The sequence below is a fragment of the Equus przewalskii genome, chromosome 5 (assembly GCF_037783145.1).
Source record: "Equus przewalskii isolate Varuska chromosome 5, EquPr2, whole genome shotgun sequence".
Taxonomy (NCBI): Eukaryota; Metazoa; Chordata; class Mammalia; order Perissodactyla; family Equidae; genus Equus; species Equus przewalskii.
The window spans coordinates 27,620,695-27,638,620 of record NC_091835.1 but is presented as its reverse complement, the minus strand read 5'-3'; the positions used below and the strand labels follow the sequence as shown (position 1 = coordinate 27,638,620).

At 42.5% G+C, this 17,926-nt stretch overlaps 1 protein-coding gene across 1 annotated transcript in view; it reads left to right on the top strand.

Annotated features, from left to right (window-relative positions):
- Positions 1-17,926, top strand: part of LOC103558188 (contactin-associated protein-like 4) — a 169,747-nt gene that overhangs the window by 36,637 nt on the left and 115,184 nt on the right. The window lies entirely within an intron of this gene.

The window sequence follows — 17,926 nt, the reverse complement described above, 5'->3', positions numbered from 1 at the left end:
AAGTTATTTATCTAGGAAAATATTTTTTTCTACAACAAATATTCAGTTTTATGGGTACCTTAGCCCTGATTATTTAATGATTCATCTGCTTCAAGTTGAACAAAGAAATTGGAAGGTGTATAAGCTTCTTGTTGCTGCTCTAACAGATCCCACTCAAACCTCAGCAGCTAAAACAGCACAAATTTACTGTGTTACAGTTCCGAAGGCCAAAGGACTGGAATGGGTCTCACTGGGCTAAAATCAGGGTGTTGGCGAAGCTGCTTCTTTCTAGAGTCTTCAGCGGAGAATCTGTTGTCTTGCCTTTTCCAGCTTCTAGTAGCCGCTTGCACTGCTGAGCTCATGTCCCTTCCTCCATCTTCAAACCAGCAATGGCACTGGAGTCCTTCTCCCGCTGCCATCTCTCTGACCCTTCTGCCTTCCTCTTTCCGTTTAAAGACCCTCGTGATTACGCTGGGCCTGCCTGGATGATCCCAGATAATCTCAAATCCAGCTGATTATCCAGCTCAATTCCTTCTTGCCCTGTAAGGTGACACAGTCTCAGGCTCCAGGGAGCAGCAAGTGGACATCCCTGGTGGGCCGTTATTCTGCCTACAACAGAGGCTAGAAAGGCATTCTAAAAAGATATTTGCCAATTTTAAAAAAAGAAAAAATATTTGATTTCCTTCCCTTAACATCTGTTGTGGAGGAATGGGAATCAACAGCTACCTTCACAGCTCCTCATGGGCATTCTGTGTGTATCTTTGGAGACTTTGCTCCAGGAGCATGTACCCTGTGCCTACACTTAAGGAGAAGAGCAGAAAATTGCTCTGGTAAAGAAAGAACCACAAAACTTCCAGTCACAGGGAAGACATCCCCCTGAGCCTTCCCATGAAGTGCTGAGGCAAAAGTCTGCGCATAAATTCCAGGGAAACATGCAGAAAATTCCTATAGAAACCGCAGCTACGCAAAGAAGACATGGAATCGTAGACTTTGCTCTTCAGCCCCCACCTTTTAAGTCACTTTCTCGGCACTTTTTTTTTAAGCTTCTTGTCCTTAGTGCTCAACATTTGACCATTTTATTACGGTGAACATTTGTGACATAATAAAACGTAATTCCCATACAGTTTCTTAGGTATTTTAGATTTTCATCATAGATAGATGGACAGATAGACATTCTTACCATAGCGTTTATTCCAAAATAGAGGTTTGAAAACTTTCTGCCACTTTTATATGATTATTTTGTATTTCCTTCTATTTCCCTATTGCCTGTTGGTAACATGAGGTGAAGAGTAGGCAGAGTTAAGTGAACACAGGCGTCTCTGCCTCTGTGGGGCAGCGAGTACAGAGGGGAGCCCCACCTCCCACGTGGCCAGTACTTCAGCGCTGGCTAGTGATCATGTGGGTGAGGGTGCCTCGTAGTGTAATCGCTTTGGTGTGCATGTAATCAATGCCCCCTGCTTCCCTGAGACAAATGGTTTTTGGCGGCAAGGATGCAGCCTCTGTTGACTGCAAGCCAGGAGACCCAGCTCGCCCCTGGTGACTCCCCCAGTTTCTGCAGGCTCCTTCCTGGCTGCCCTGGCCCTGCGTGTCCTCCACTCCCTGGTTCCTGCTGGTTCATCCTGACTTGGCCTTGTTGGAGAGGGGAGAATTTCCCCCTTTTCCCCTTCTGGTTCTTGTGGCTGGTCAAATAAGTAAAATGACCGAAGGCAGGTTAGCAGGAGAAAATCAAACCAAGTTTAATACCTGCACACAAGGAATTCATGTTAGCGTGAAGAATCCCAAAGGGAGTGAGGCTGAGTGAGGTACATATGTCTTTCTGGAGCAAGAAGAACGAAACAGAGGTCCAAGACAAAGGGGAAGGAGGCCATTTACAGGAAGATGAAAACAGTTAATATTTGGTAAACAAATGTTTGCTGGGCCATTTGTAGACAATGGGACCCACGAGAGAGCTTCAGTAAAATGGGCCCTACTGGGTGCCTTCCTGTCTACCGCACCTGGAGTTATCTATGGCGCTGGCTCCCTCTGGGGACAGGCCTTCTATCTTAAATTCTTTCAGGCAATTTGTGGGAGGTCAAACATTCTTCCTGAGTCTTCTGAGCCTTGATTGTCTTCAGCTCAAAATAATTCACATGGCAGAGTGGTGCATCCCGGGGAAGCTGCCCTGAACCCCATCAGCCTCCATGGCTAGACCCCCAGCTGGCTTTCCTTCTGGGCCCTTAAACAGATGGCATCTTGGGAGGCCCTGTGAGCGCCAGGCCCAGGACCCCCTGCTCTGCAGCCTGACCGGTGTCCCTCAGCCCCTCTCTCCCCTCATCACTGCCTCTTACCTGTGCTGAGCCTCCCAGATTACAGGGGTGACTGCCACCACAGGGTTATTGCCAACCCTGTCCTCTGTTGTCAGAAATGCAGTCAGATAAAGGATCCCTCACACACACTTAAGTTGGAGGCCTTCTTTTGTTCTGATGGTACTTATTGGGCCCTGTTCCTTGGAATTTCTAATCTCTATCTAAGTGGATCAACGTGATAAACACTAAGGAAGATCAGATTCGAGCCCCTTCAGGCTCTTCTTGATGACAAGATGGATTTATCCAAAACTATCATGGTTAAAAAAAGGGGGGACATTTTTGTGCCAATAAAATACAATAAAGGAAGAAATATTTTAGGAAAATTCAATGTTCATTCTCATTTGAATTCTAATCATTGTACTCAGTTTGGGAGAAACATAGTATTTTTCTTCTGAAAAGAAAATAGAAAAGTCTATATTTCAATCAATTACTTTTAAAGTTTTCAGAATGAGAAGAGATACTATATTTAAATCGGTAAATTTATCTCCAGCTTGTCTATATGTTCAGTAAACGACAACTGAATTTATTCACCATGGTTGGGTAAAATCATTTTTCCCACCAGGATTTACAAGCCTCAGGATTTTCTATCAGTGGAAACCATTTTAATTCTCTATTTTGCTGCAGCTCGTAATGAAGCAAGATATCAACCTTAATGAATTTTATTTGCATGTTAATTAAGTTTAAAACAGCCCATTTTAATTATCTTTTACTTGCTAATTCTTTGTTTTTGATTGAGTTTTATTTTTTCCCCCTACGATAGCCTGCAGCATTCACAAAGGAGTTGCAAATTGAGACTGAGTTATTGAAGGCTGTCCAGTGTTTCCATTGTTTTAACATCTCTCATTTGGTGTGGATCAGGCTGTGAATGATGACTACACAAGTGATCTGAACACAAATAACTAGACTGACAAGTAAAGTACTTAGAGTCAGAAACCTGTCAACATTAGGTCTTCCCCCTGCAAGCCTGGGACCCTCATAGCTAAAGGAGCAGGAAATAGTCATCTCTAAGGAGATCACTCACTGCTTTAGCATCTCTGATCTAGGGTGGGGTCAGGGGTGGGGTTGTGTTAATAACCCCAGTGCATGGTGGAGGGCAGAGAGGTGAAGGGGCAGAGTAACTCGTCCATTCTCCTGAAGGGAGAGGAGCCAGCATTCCCTGGGTGTGGATGCCACTGGCAACACAGTCTCCTCACCTGAGGATGGACTGCAGAGTCATCATTGCTATCAGTAGGGACTCACTCCTTATTCCTTAGTAGAAGGAATTCAGTTTGTCCATGAGAGATTTCATAGCTCAGAGAGAATAATCCAGAATTACCTGGCAGCCGTAACAATGCTTCAGTGACAGCCCCTGCAATGCTCTGATGGGAGTGAATGTTTCTCTTTCTTTATCCACAATTTCCATGCACAGGATACAGGTAGAGCTGTAATTTTAGTATTTCTCTTTAAATAACGTGCACGGTCTTTCGTCATAAGTACTGTCTTAATCAAGCAGTCTCTGGGCACTATTAACATGTGAAATCATCTCAGGGCTGAACATGAGGCAGCGCGTGTGGAATGCAGAGGGGCTCGCTGGAGCAACAGCGTCTTCTATGTCAGTGAGACTTTCTTAGGCACTTGTTTACATCAACAACAAAAGAGGAAAAGGGAAAAAAACTCTTTTTACGAGGATTTCACAGCACCGTAGGGGAGGCAGAACTATTCTTCTCCCCTCTGGGTCCTTCTGGCTGATCTAAGAATTAAATTGACACCACATGGAATAACAGGAGAAAATCAAACAGTTTACTAACATGTATGCATGGGAAAGACCCAGGAAAACTGAGTAACTTGCCAAAATGTCTGAAACCACTACCTTAAATAGCACTTTCAGCTAAAGATGAAGGAGGAAGTTGGGGGTGGGGGTTTGGGACTTCAAAGGGGCAGAAGGCAATTCATACAGAGATGGAAAAGCAAATGCTTGGTCAACAAATGTTTACCAGGCCTTGCAGAGACAATGGGGTATGGAGAGGACTTGACTAAATGGGCCTTGCTGAGTTCCTCCCTGTCTACCACACCCTAGTTTATATGACACTGTAAGTGTCTCTCTGACAGCTCCTTCCTGGAACAAGCTTTCTAGGTTAAATTCTTTTAGGCAGTTGGGGGAAAGGTCAAAGTTTCTTCCTGAGTCTTTCTTCTTAAAAATAATCAAGCCAAAGAGACGTATTTTGGGGTGGCATATTCTGATCCCCCATAGCACCTTCTGGAGCCAATGCATGGTTTTCTATAATTCTCTTTTACCTGCCGAAAAGGGTAAAATCTTCTATTCTGGCTAAAAAGGGCATCTGCCCAAGTGCCTTGTCATTACCCTTGTCCCTCGGGTTGCTGGGTCCTCTGGAGCAAAATGGATGCAGAGAAAATGTCCCTCTGTCCAGAAGGAAGGCAGTGGTGGGCATTCCAGACACTGTGGGCAAAGGTGGCCCCAGGGAAGGTCTCTAACCAGCTCTGGGCCTGGCCAGCCTAAAATCGTTAATAGCTTCTGGATTTTCTCCATGGGCAATAAACACTTCCAATGATCATTGATTTTGGACCAATTGAAACAAATAGATGGACATCTGGTTTATTTAGTAAACATGGTCATTGCTGAGTTTGGTCCAGCATGTGCATAAGACAATTGTTTTCATGCAATAGCCTCAGCTGATGAACATTTGGGCATCTATCCTAGTGTCAGGGGAATGCTTTGTCATCTCAGGGCATGTGAGAAGGATTAGGGTCTCGGTGGACCCTTCCACTTGCTCTAGACACAGAAGCACCTGTGTGGCAAACACCCCATCGGTCCCTGGACACACTTTACTGCAGGGTCAGCCCAGTTTGTACCACTCTTCTTTTGTAACCTCGGGAACAAGCAGTCTTTGTGATTTTTCTTTCTTTGAATCCTTTTCAAGTTTATTTCAAGAGAAACACCAGGCTACTGTAAATGTGACAGAATTTTGAACACCAGGACAAAAACACAAGTTGCCTGGAGATTTCTCTTTTCCTCCAGCCATATGGAGCCATTGTTATCCTGAAATCTCAGATTTCAAATATCCTCAAAGTGAAAGGAGATGTCACACCAACAACTAAGATTACCACTGCCCCACTGTTTAACACTTCAATTCTCACTAAAAGTGGTCTTCCTGCAAATCTCAAGTGCATTTAGTATTGAGGACATAACCACATTGTTGAGGTTTGAAGAAAAAGATTTTCAAGATTTCCAAATACACCATTAACGTGTTTCAGACATTTATGTTATTGTAGTTGCTTGCTGTCATTTTGTCTACCCCTGCTGACAATATGCCTTGTTATGGTTGCAATGGGAATGCATTTCTTTCTGTTATTTTTTTCTTTTAGCTCCTACAGAGTAAAGATGATGCATAATTTAAAAACACTCTTTTCTTTAAAGAAAGAGAACATAGGACTTTGCAGCTGTAAATTTCAATGTTCCCAAGATTGAAATTTTTACTTATTTCTTTTTCCAATATTATTGTTTTATTAACATCTTTAACTTGGCAAATGTATGCACCCATGTAATCACCTCACCAATAATGTAATTAAAGACACTCTCACCCTATAAAGTGCCCTCCACCTTGTTCCCGTCGCCCGAGGCAGCTACTGTTCTGATTCTCGTCACCTCGCGACAGTCTGTCCTGGTGTAGACATAATGGAATCTTACATCATATACTCTTTTGAATCCAGATTCTTCTGCCTAATGTGACATTTTCTGAGACTTATCTATGTTTTCCTGGTGTTTCAGTTACTTTTAATTTCTGAGTATTATTCTATAATATGACTAGAACACAATTTGTATATCCGTTCTCCAATGGAAGGACACTCGGGTGGGTTTTGGTCTGCGGATGCCATGAATCAGCTGCTCGGAGCATCGCCCTGTGGGTCTGTGTGCAGGTGTTTTCATTTCTCTTGGGTAGAATCCTGGGAGTGTTGTTGCTGGCTGAAGCCTTATGTGAAGCCAAAGTGTTTTCTAAAGTGACTTTTGCCATTTTGCTTTTCCACCCACTGTGCTGGGGAGTCGGGCGCTCCACACCCCTCCAACCTGTGGTTTATGTAGTTTTCTTGGTTTTAGACATTCTAATAGATCTGGTTTCCAACTTGTACTTCCCTAGTGGATAATGATATGGAGCATTATTTCATGGTTTATTGTGGTTATCTTCTTTACAAAGGCATCTGTTCAAAATCTGTGCATTTTTTGTTATCGCATTGGGTTATTTTGTAATTGTTGAGTACTGAGAGTTCTATTTATGTTTAGATGTGTGAGCTGCACATGCAAATATTCTCCCTCAGTATGTTGCTTGTCATTCTGTTCTTTGAACAGTGTCTTTTGCAGAGTGAAAGTTTTATCTTAAGGATGACCAATTTACCATTTTTTTTTAAAGAAACAGCCCTTTGGGGTAAGGTGTATAAAATATTTTATAATGCAAGGTCTTGACAGTTTCCTCTTCATCTATGTGTCTTCACCTCTGCTGTCTATAGTTAGCTCTTATATGTAGGTTTATGATCCGTTTTGAAAAAAAATGTATGCGGTGTGTGGTATGGAAAAAAGTCCTTTATAAATATATGGATATCCAATTATTCCGGCACAATGTTTAGAAAGGACTATCCTTTTCCACTCAATTTGTCTTTGCACCTTCGTTAAAAAGCAGTTGACTACGTATGACTGAGTTGACTCCTCTTCTGCTCCATTGATCTGTCTTTACTCAACACCACACTATCTTAGGTACTTAGTTTTGAAATAGTAAAGTCAGGTAATTAAGTAGTGTAGTCATTCTTCTTTTTCAAAATTGTCCTGACTGTTCTTGGTCCTTCAAATTTTCCTATGAATTTTACAATGTTTACCAATTTCTACAAAAATTACCTTCTGATAGTTTTTCCCATTGGGATTACCTTGAATGTGGAGATCGGTTTGGGAACGATTGACATCTTAACAATATTGGTTCTTCACATCCATGAACATAATACATGTCTCCATTTATTAGGTCTCACATAACATCTCTTAGTGATGCATTGTACTCTTTGCTGTACACCGCTTGCAAAATTTTTGTCAGATTTATTCCTAAGTGTATTGTATTTTGTCATGTTTTGTAAATGGATCTTTAAATTCTGTTTCCTACTGTCCCTTGCTAGTGTAAAGAAATACAATTGATTTTATATTCTGAAAACTTGCTAAAACCATATACTGGTTCTAGTATCATTTCTTAGATTCCACAAGACTGTCTACATCAATGGCCATGTTGTTTTGAATAAAGACTGTTTGGCTTCTTTCTTCAATGAATATGGAGTCCTTTTATTTCGTTTTCTTTCCATATTGCCTTAGCTGGACTGCCCCTTGTGGTGTTGAATCTGTAAGGGCAGACATCCTTGCCTTGCTCCTGAACTCAGGGAGAAATCATTCATCTCTTACCATTTTGTGTGATGGTACCTTGTAGGGTTTTTACAGATGCCCTATTTCTGTTTGTTGAGAGGTGTTTTGTTTTGTTTTTGTTTTAAATAAGGAACCAATGTTGGATATTTTCAAATGCTTTTTTTCTGCATATATTTTGATGATCATATAGTTTAAATTTTTTTACATGTTCATATGCTAAATTACACTGATTAACTGTCTAATGTTAAACCAACCTTGCATCCATGGGATAGGTCACACTTGGTCGTGATGTATTAGCCTTCTCATGTAGTGTTGGATTTTATATGCTAACATTTTGTTAAGAACTTTTGCATCCATATTCATAAGATAGATTGATCTGTGTTTCTTTCTTTTCTGCTAAATTATTTGTATTATTTTGGTATCAGGATAGTACTGACCTCAGAGAATAAGTTGGAAAGTATTTCCTCCTTTTCCCTTTCTGGAGAGTTTGTATTGAATTTGTATTAATTCTTGCATAAATTTTTGATATAATCTATTTGTAAGCCCCTTAGACCTGGAGTTTTCTTTGTGGGAACTTTTAAAACACAAATTCAGTTTCTTTAAGAATATTAGCACTATTTAGGTTCTATTTCTTCTTGAATGAAGTTTGTTTCTATCTTTCAGGGAAAGTGTCCATATCATCTAAACCATCAAATTTATTGGAATAAAATTAGTCATAAGGTTCTTTTATTGTCCTTTAATGTCTGTAGTGATGTCCCCTCTCATTCCTTATATTATTAACTAACGGATTCTCTATTTTTTGCTGATTATTGTAAATAGAAGTTTATCAATTTTATGGATCTAAAAAGTAATTTTTGGTTTCACTGATTTTTCTCTACTGAGATTCTGTTGTCTATTGCATTAATTTCCATTCTGATCTCCATTATTTCCTTACTTCCATTTAAGTAAGTGGGTTTATATTTCTCTTCTGTTTCTAGTTTCTTGCAGGTGTGAAAGCTGAGGTCATTGATTTGAGAACTCACTCTTCTAGTATACTTGTTTATTCTTAAATTTTCCCCAAGTAGTGCTTCAGTGGCATCCAAAAATTTTCATAAGTTCTATTTTCATTTTTATTCAGTCAAAATACTTCCCAGTTTACCTTGGATCCTTCCTTTGACTTAAATTATTTAGCATGTGATCTTAGTTTCTGAATATTTGAGTATTTTCCAGATACGCTTCTTTTACTGATTTGCACTTTCATTTTGGATAGAGAATATGCTTTATGTGACTTAATTCTTTTCAATTTATTGAAGTAAATTCTGCGGCACATGATGTAGTCTATCTTTATAAAAATGTCTCGTGTTCACTTGAAAAGAATGTGTGTTCTGCTGTTCGTGGTGGGCTGTCCTACAAATGTTGGGTTGGATGTCCTACAAATGTTGATTAGGCTGAGTTGTTGGATATTGCTGCTCAAGTTTTCCATGCACTCGCTAATTTTCTGTCTCCTTGTTCTATCCATTATTGATGGAGGTGCTAAAATGTTTGATTATAATTACAGATGTATCTATTTCTTCTTGAATCCCTATCAATTTCTGCTTCATATATTTTGAAGCTCCAGTATTTTGTATAAATAACTTTAGGATTATTATGTCCTCTTGATGAATTGACCACTTTATCATTGCAAAATGATTCTTTTTCTCCCTGGATCTATGTCTTATTCTGAAATGTCCTTTGTTAGCCATGACAACTTTTATTTTTAGCTAGTGTTAGCATTATATATCATTTTCCATCTTTTTACTTTTAAACTACTTGTGACTTTAGTTTTAACTACCTCATAAGCAGCTCATATTTGTGTCTTTGTTTTTATCCAATGTGACAATCTACACCTTTTCACTGGAGATTCAGACCATTTACATTTAATGAAGTTTTTGACATGGTTAAGTTTAAATCCACCATTTTACCTTCTGATTTCTGTTTGTCCCATCTCTTATTTGCTTCTCTTTTTTTTTTCTATCTTCTTTTGGATCACTTGAATATTTTCATGATTCCCTTTTATCTCCTTTTCCAGTTTACTAGCCATAACCCGTGGCTGTGTTATTCTGGGGGCTGTGTAAGGGTTTGGAGTGCACAATTTCTACTATCACAGTCTTCATTGAAGTAACATGAGTGCTGATATGTTTAAAAAGTTTACAGATTGATTACTATTTCTCCTCTCCTAGTGTTTATGCTATTTAGAGGTATTTGAGTTAAGACATATTTTATCTTTGCCCACGATGTTATCATTTCTAGTGCTCTTTATTCCTTTCCTTAGATCCAGATTTCTGTATGGTTCTATTTTTCTCCTGGTTGGAGACTTCCCTTAATATATCCTGTACCTCAGGTCAACTACTGATTAATCCATTCAGCATTTTCTTATCTAAGAGTCTTCATTTGGCTTTCTTTTTTTTGAAAGATATTTTCCCTGGGTATGGATTCTAGATTGGCAGTTGTTGTTTTTGTTTGTTTTCAGGGTGTTAGAAATGCTGTTCCGCCATCTTGTCTTATGACTTGCACTGTTTCCAGTGAGAAATCTGCCATCATCCTTGTCTTTGTTCCTCTATATGTAGTGTATCTTTTTTCTCTAGTGGTTTTAAAGGATATCCTGTTATCACTGGTTTTTGAGAAATTTAATCATGATGTGCTTTGGTGTGGTTTTCTTCATCTTTCTTTTATTTGAGAAGGGTGGACCATCTCGTATTTGGGGGTTTATATTTTTCCTAAAATTGGACAACAGTTGGCCATTATGTCTTCAAGAATTTTTTTTTTCTGTGCCCTACCCTCTCTCTCCTCTCCTCTGGCAGCCCCAATTCCCCAAATATCATACCACTTGAAACTGTTACCCAATTGAATGATGTTCTGTTTATTTATTTTCAGTCTCTGTTACTCTCAGTGTTTAATTTTGGATAAATTCTAGTGCTATGTCTTCAAATTTACTAATGTTTTCTTCTGCAATGCCAATGGGCTCTTAATCATTGGGTGAACTTTTTTATGTCAACCTGTAATTTTCATAGGTAGAGTTTTGATTTGGGCCTTTTTACATCTTCCATATCTGTACTTCACACGCTCAATCTTCTTGCTGAATTTTGACATGTAGAACACAGTTATAATAATTCATAGTTTAAGGCTCTTGTGTATTCATTCTATCATTTATATCTTTTCTGGGTTGATGTAAATTGAATGACTTTTCTCCTTATTATGGGTTGAATTTTCTTCATTCCTTGAGTGCCTAGTAATGTTTTGCTGGGTACCAGATTTATTTTGTTGAGTTTTGGATTCTTTTGTATTCTCATAAATATTCTTGATCCTTTTTGTGGGAAACAACTAAGTGACCAGGGAAGGATCTAATCCTTTCTCATCTTGGGTATAGGCTCTGCTAGGTGGAGTGAACGTGTAGCCTAGGGCTCATTAGTCCCCCTGAGGCACCACACTTGACTCCAAATGGAGTGATTTCCGAGGGTTGTCCCCCTTCCTCCTATCCTGCGGCTCTTTCTGCAGCCACAGGAACCTCCTCAGACACATGTGCTGGTCAGTGCTCAGTGAAGGCTGGATACGCCCCTCTGCACGCTCTGCACTGCTCTCTGTGCCATCCTCTCCTCTCCTCTCTGACTCTCTGTCCTGAGAGCCCAGCCTCTTTGGTCCCCTGGGCTCCCAGCTCCACCTCCTCCACTCAGGTAGACCAGCAGCTCCACCTGGGTAGTCCCTCCCTGTGCCACGCCCAGAAACTCTCTCCAAAAAGCAAATGGGGACAATCACAGATCTTTTCTCATTTTTTTCCATATCTCAAGGATTTCTGTCTTGTTTCCTGATGCCCAGAGTCCGAAAAAAATTATTTTTGTGTATTTTAAATGGCTTCTTATTTGTTTCAGCCAGAAGGCTAGATCCAGACGCTGCTACTTCATCTTTCCTTGTACTGAAAGTCCTGATGATTTTTTAAAAACATGCAAACCTGTATCATAGACATAGTGCTATTGCACACCTAGTGGACTATAGTGTGTAATAGTGTAGACATAACTTTTGTAGGAACTGAGAAACCAAACACGTTGTGGGACTCACCGTATAGCAGTCATCTAGAACCGAACCTGCAACATCTCTGAGACACCCCTGCATTGAGGACAATCTAAGTTCAACTGTTTGGGATTTAAAATGATATAATGTTGGTGATTATGTTGAAGTTGGCAATGATTTGTAAAAGTTGTATCTTTTAGAGAACTGCATGCATGGTGTTCTGAAAACCACACGTCAGACTGAATGTTTTAGAGATAATTTTTCTACACTCGCGTAATGGTGATGATTTTGGGGTTACCCTCTCATTTCTCGTGCTCTCTGGAGGTGCCTGAGGCCCCAGTTTGTATAAAGAATTGGAAGTGCTCCCACTCCCAGACCAGGGCTGCTACTAATAACTCTATGAGTCAAATCTCATTAAATAGCCTGTTCTTGCAACAGGCCTCCCAGAGTGTGTGGTGGTGTTGCTCTGTGGACGTGCAAACTGAGGTCAGAGCAGGAAGGCTCCAGGAGGTGGCCGTGGGTGTGTCACGCAACCCCACATCACTGGCTTAAATGATTCACACCATCTTCCAATGCTCCACGTTGAATTCCTCAGGGAAGGAATATGAAGGGACCAAGCTCACGGTGACCTTCTGACACAGGAGAAGGACTTTGGGTCACCTCCATCATCACTGGGAGGAAACTCAATATCAAAATGAAGCTGCCAAAAGGGATATTTCCCAAATTAAAATTGATCACCCACCAAGTGCCATGGGGATGGTTCTGGACTGTGTGCTTCCCACCTGCTCTGGGCTCGGTCAGTCTTGGTCAGCAGGGGCCAAGGGCCACAGTGGGATCTGGCCACCAGCAGCCTGGGGAGATGGACAGGGCCTCGGTCCTGGCATCAGACAAACCTGGGTCAGTCGTTGGCCCCAAAAACTGTAAGGAAATTAAAATACTAAACCTTACATTGCCTTAAGATGGAAACAAAAATACCCATCTCAAAGGACTGTGCCAAAAGCACCTAAACCAGAAGTTAGTGTCCTTGGCCTTCAACTGTCTCAGCACCTTTATTATTTGAAACTTTCATTCCTTCCATTTGCTCTCAGAGCTAATTCCATCCTGCTATCTTTCTCTCCTCATTTACATTTAATTTACAATTTCCTCCAAGACAAATAGGCAATTATTTATAAAGCCACTGGATCCAACAAATGCCAGCAGAGATGACAGGACTTGCTGGGGCAGCTCCAAGAGGAAGCCGTTCTGTGCCAAGATGCTGTGGGGTGGACGTCCTGGGATGGGCGTTTGGAGCCTGAAGATGACTCAGGCAAAGGAGGAGGACGGAAAACAATGGGCAAAAGAGAAACAGGGATACGGTGGGTTCAGGGACCCCTGTGGACATGCTGACCCTCACAGGCCTCCAGAAACCAGTCCGTGTTTGAGGAACGGGCAGAGTGATTCATTCCAATTTTGCAGAAATAACTGGTAGGTTGAGGCTGGATGGAAGGGTGAGGGGCTGAGGTGAGGAGGCTGTCTCGGCAGCTACGACTGACGACCCTGGGCATCAGGCAGGGACCCCCTGCAGACCTGCCCCCCCCCAGGTGACCCCCCCCCGGACCCTCTTCCTGAGATGTCTTGCCTGTTTCATTGCCCCTATCTTTTACGTTTTCTATGTTTCCTTTGTTAAGGGTGTAAAGTCATCGTTTCAGGACATTCTCCAAACTTACAGAAGTTTACGAAATGCAAGAGGTGTACCAGAGTGTTCCTCTCAGCATCATTCATCACAGGCCAAAGTGGAAGCAACCCAAATGCCCATTGACCCATGGATGGATATCACGTAGTGAACTTTCCTCCCCTTTCTGTCATAGTTCTACCCCCATGTCTTGTCACCCTGTGAAGACAAATCCAGAGTGTCCTCAGATGAGTGAGGCAGGGTCTCCCCGGGTCAGGAGATGCCAGCATGGTGTGTGCAGGGACAGGTGCGCGTTCACAGCTTGTCTACGGTGCCGCCCCAGGTCCTGAGCTCTGCCCTCTGCTCTGATCCTTCCATAATGACTCAGTAGCTATGAAAGCCCAGGAGGGTCCCTTGGGCCTCTTTCCCCTGAGCTTCAATGAGGGCACTGAAGGTGTAGGCAGAGAGAAATGACCCCACATCACAGGCGGGGCCAGGCATGCGGTTGTGGGTTCCCCCAGAGGCAGACCTGAGACAAGTGCTGGGGAGAGTAGTGGACTTCAGGGCAGTTCCAGGAAGCCATGGGGGGAGCCAAGGGTGAGACAGTCACAGATGTGTCCTCGATCCAGCTGCATCTTGCTGGGGCCTCAGCCAAGCAGAGCTCCCCTCAAGCCCCCCCACCGAGAAAGGACGCTGGGCTCCAGGTTCCAGCTGGGCTGCTGCCCGGGGCATTGATGACTGGCCCTGGGTGCCTCCCCCAAGGGTCTGCTGGTTCAGCCATGAGCATCGGGGTGCAAAAGCTTTAAGATTGGAAAGACGATCCCAGCAACTCTGTCCAGCTCTCTCCTTATCTATGTCTCTACCCATCAAGCTTCTCTCTGGCTGGCTCATGTTGTTTTATTACATATAATTCACCTAAAAATGAATAAACTGCCTTTGGGGGGTTAGACACTTAACCAAACAAAAGATTCATAAGGATGCTTGGACTCACCACGTGTAACCAGAGCACACAGTGATGATTCTCCTAGGGAGGACATCCAACCTCTAAGCTTTACCAACAGGGAGTTTATGTTAACAAATGAATTAGCAAGATACTGGCTTGCCTTTGTCTGTGCTGTCACCCACCACCTGAGGCTGGGGACATGCCTAGCAAGAGAGAGGGGTGGGTCCAGGGCCCAGGAGGAGGGGATGGCTTCAGGTAACCAAACATGGCGTCAGGAAGGGGCAAAAGATGTGGCTCAGCCCAGGCAGTTGTGGCTTGTGGGACTTGCTTTCATATTGTTCTTGTTGACCCAAACAGGTAAAATAGCCAGTTAATCCACCAGCAAAATAGGTTTATTCGGGATAGAAGAGGAATTGCAAATAGGGACAAGCAAGCTATAGCAAAAGCCATAGGCAAGTCCAGCAGAGTTACTTTATAGGGAAAAAGGAGGACGTGGGAGGGGTTGTCATGAACAAAAGTCCACTGGTGGAAAGGGAGAGTTCAGGGTGCTGACGGCTCCTCATTGGGTGAGTAGCTGGGTAGTCGATTTCCTCTTTGGATGCAAAGGTGTACTTTTCCTGTCGGGTCTGTAACTGACAATCCTTCCTGCAATTCACCATTTGACCTGTAATTGACATCCTTCGTGTAATTTGCATTCTTCTTGTGATGGACATTCTTCCTATAATTGACTCCTTTCCCGTAATTGAGGATCCTTCCTGTGATTGACATCCCTCCTGTGATTGAACATCCCTCCTGTGATTGACATCCCTCCTGTGATTGAACATCCCTCCTGTGATTGACATCCCTCCTGTGATTGACATCCCTCCTGTGATTGAACATCCCTCCTGTGATTGAAAATCCCTCCTGTGGTTAACATTCCTCCTGTGATTGAACATCCCTCCTGTGATTGACATCCCTCCTGTGATTGAACATCCCTCCCGTGATTGACATCCCTCCTGTGATTGACATCCCTCCTGTGATTGAACATCCCTCCTGTGATTGAACATCCCTCCTGTGATTGGACATCCCTCCTGTGATTGACATCCCTCCTGTGATTGACGTCCCTCCTGTGATTGACGTCCCTCCTGTGATTGACATCCCTCCTGTGAGTGAACATCCTCCTGTATTGACATCCTTCCTGTAGTTGATATGGAGTAGGAATGCATGAGGGCTGCCTCTTCTGGCCTCTCGGTTTCTTCTATTCAGTTTCATGTTCTGGACTCCTTGTGCCTCGTGGAGATTGCTCCTGTTGTTTTCTGTCTTGAGTCCCCTGTTGGCAGGTTCCATTTTACTGATGAGCCTGGTTGCCTAAATTGAATCTTTTGGGGAGTTTTGCTAAAAATCAGATGACTCTTTTCATTACTCAGATAAGTCTCCAGCTCAGATGCCCCGTCACTCAGATGCCTGTGTACTGGGGTAAGTTCGTGTTTTCCTGTGTCTGCTCATCTAATCAGGCTTCTCACAACAGGCCAACACCACATCTCCATCTCCATGTGGTGGAAAATTTTAGATGAACCTTTTGGGGTATAATTTACATTACAAGGAATTGCACCAGTTTAAGTGCGGTTTTCAATGAGTTCTGATAAACGCGTAGACCTGGGCAGCCACCACCATCATCACATAGAATTTCCATCATGGCCTTCCAGTCAGTGCCCAGGACTTCCCCATGACCACTCTGCAGTGCTGATGCCACGTCTGTCTTCTAGTTTCATGTCAATGTGCCCAGCTCTCAACTCAGTGTAATCTCTGAGATTCATCCATATCATTACGTGGACCAAGAGCTTAGTCCTTTCTGTTGCTGTGTCATATCACGTTGTACAAACAGACCACAATTTGTTTATCTACTCACCTGCTGATAGACTGTTGGATTATGTCCAGTGTTTAGCTACTATAAATAAAGTTGATATGGACATTTGTTTATAAGTTTTTTTGTAGACATATACTTTCATTTCTCTGGGTAAATGCCTGGGAGTGGAATGTCTGTGTCAAAGTAGATAAACGTTTAACTTTTCAAAATTATTAACCAGTTTTAGTTAATAAGTGATCGGACTATTTTACATTCCCACCTGCAAGGCGAGATGGTCCTAGTTGCCCCATGTCCTCACCAGCACTGGGTGCTGTCAGTCTTTTAAATTTAAAAATTCTAGCAGGTGTACAGGGATATTCCATTTTTGTTTTAGCTTGCATTTCCCTGATGGCTAAAGATGTGAAGCATTTTTTCACGTAATTACTGATCATTCGTATGTCTTCCTTAATGAAGTGTCTATTCAGATCTTTTGTCCATTAATTTATTAGGTTGTTTATCTTTGTTATTTTTTAATCTTAAAAGTTCTTTACATCTTGTGGATAAAATCCTAAACAAAAAAACTAAGCGTATTGAACTTCTAGAAGAAAACATAGAGTATCTTATGAACTTGGGACGGACAATGATTCTAAGACAGGACATAAAATTATGAAACATAAAAGAGAAATAATAACTTGGACTTCATCAAAATTGAAACTTCTCCTCTTTGATAGTCACCATAAACAAAAAGAAAAGTCATGCCATAGACATGGAGAAAATATTCACCATACATGTGTCTGGCAAAGAACTTTTGTCAAATATATAAAGAGCAGCTCTCGTTCATGTTTATGACACTGGAATCCAGTCTCCCTAGACTGCCTGGTCACTCTCTTCTCCGAAATGCTGGCGAAGTCCAGGGTCACAGGGTTGGGGCCTCCCGACACTGGCCTGTGTGGGCTGGTGGAGAGATGGCGAGTGTCCCTCCAGTTCTCAGGAGAAAGGAGAGTGGAATCTGAGCTGAGAGAAGTTTCCTGCTCTAAGGGGTGGTGTGGGAACCTGCTTTCCTCTGTTCTATTATTTGGAGAATGGGGAGTGTTGGCGATTCTGTCCTTGACATTAAGAAATAGGATTTTATTCCGTATGAGAGTCTATGGAGCACAAAGACAACCACACAGGCGGGTCAGTCACAAGGAGAATTTGACACATTTCTGAGCTGCCCTAAGGTCTGTGGGTCATTCACCTCTTATTTCTAATGCTACCAATTGGTGGAATCATATCATAATTTCATCATTATGTGGTTTCAAACAAAGCGTACGTATTGCGTTTGCAAAATAGGAACCAAAAGGAGACCAAACCGTGAGGGTCTCACAGTGGGGACTGTTCCCCCTTCCATATGTTGGTTCAGGAGTCTGGTCATCAGTGCATGGGGCAAAGACTTGCATCCTGCCCACCGCCCGCAGGTGTCCTCTTCCGTCCCCCAGGAAAGCCACCAGGGTGAACACACTAACTGGTCAAGTGCTCCCCTGGTGTCCCTGGGGAACTGGATGCACCTTTTGGGGACCCAAACAAGGCCCCTGCTTTATCCCCATAGTCTTCACTACTAATGCTGGTTTAAAATGGCCCACGTGGCTGGGGCTCCTGGTGAAATGACAGGCCCAGTGTCCCTTTACAGAGAGCATCCCTTGTCTGCATCGGGGCGTGGCCGCCTTGACCAGGAACCACACCCTATACCTGGCTATGTGGATGCTCTGGGACCCTGAGGGGGCGGCACCTC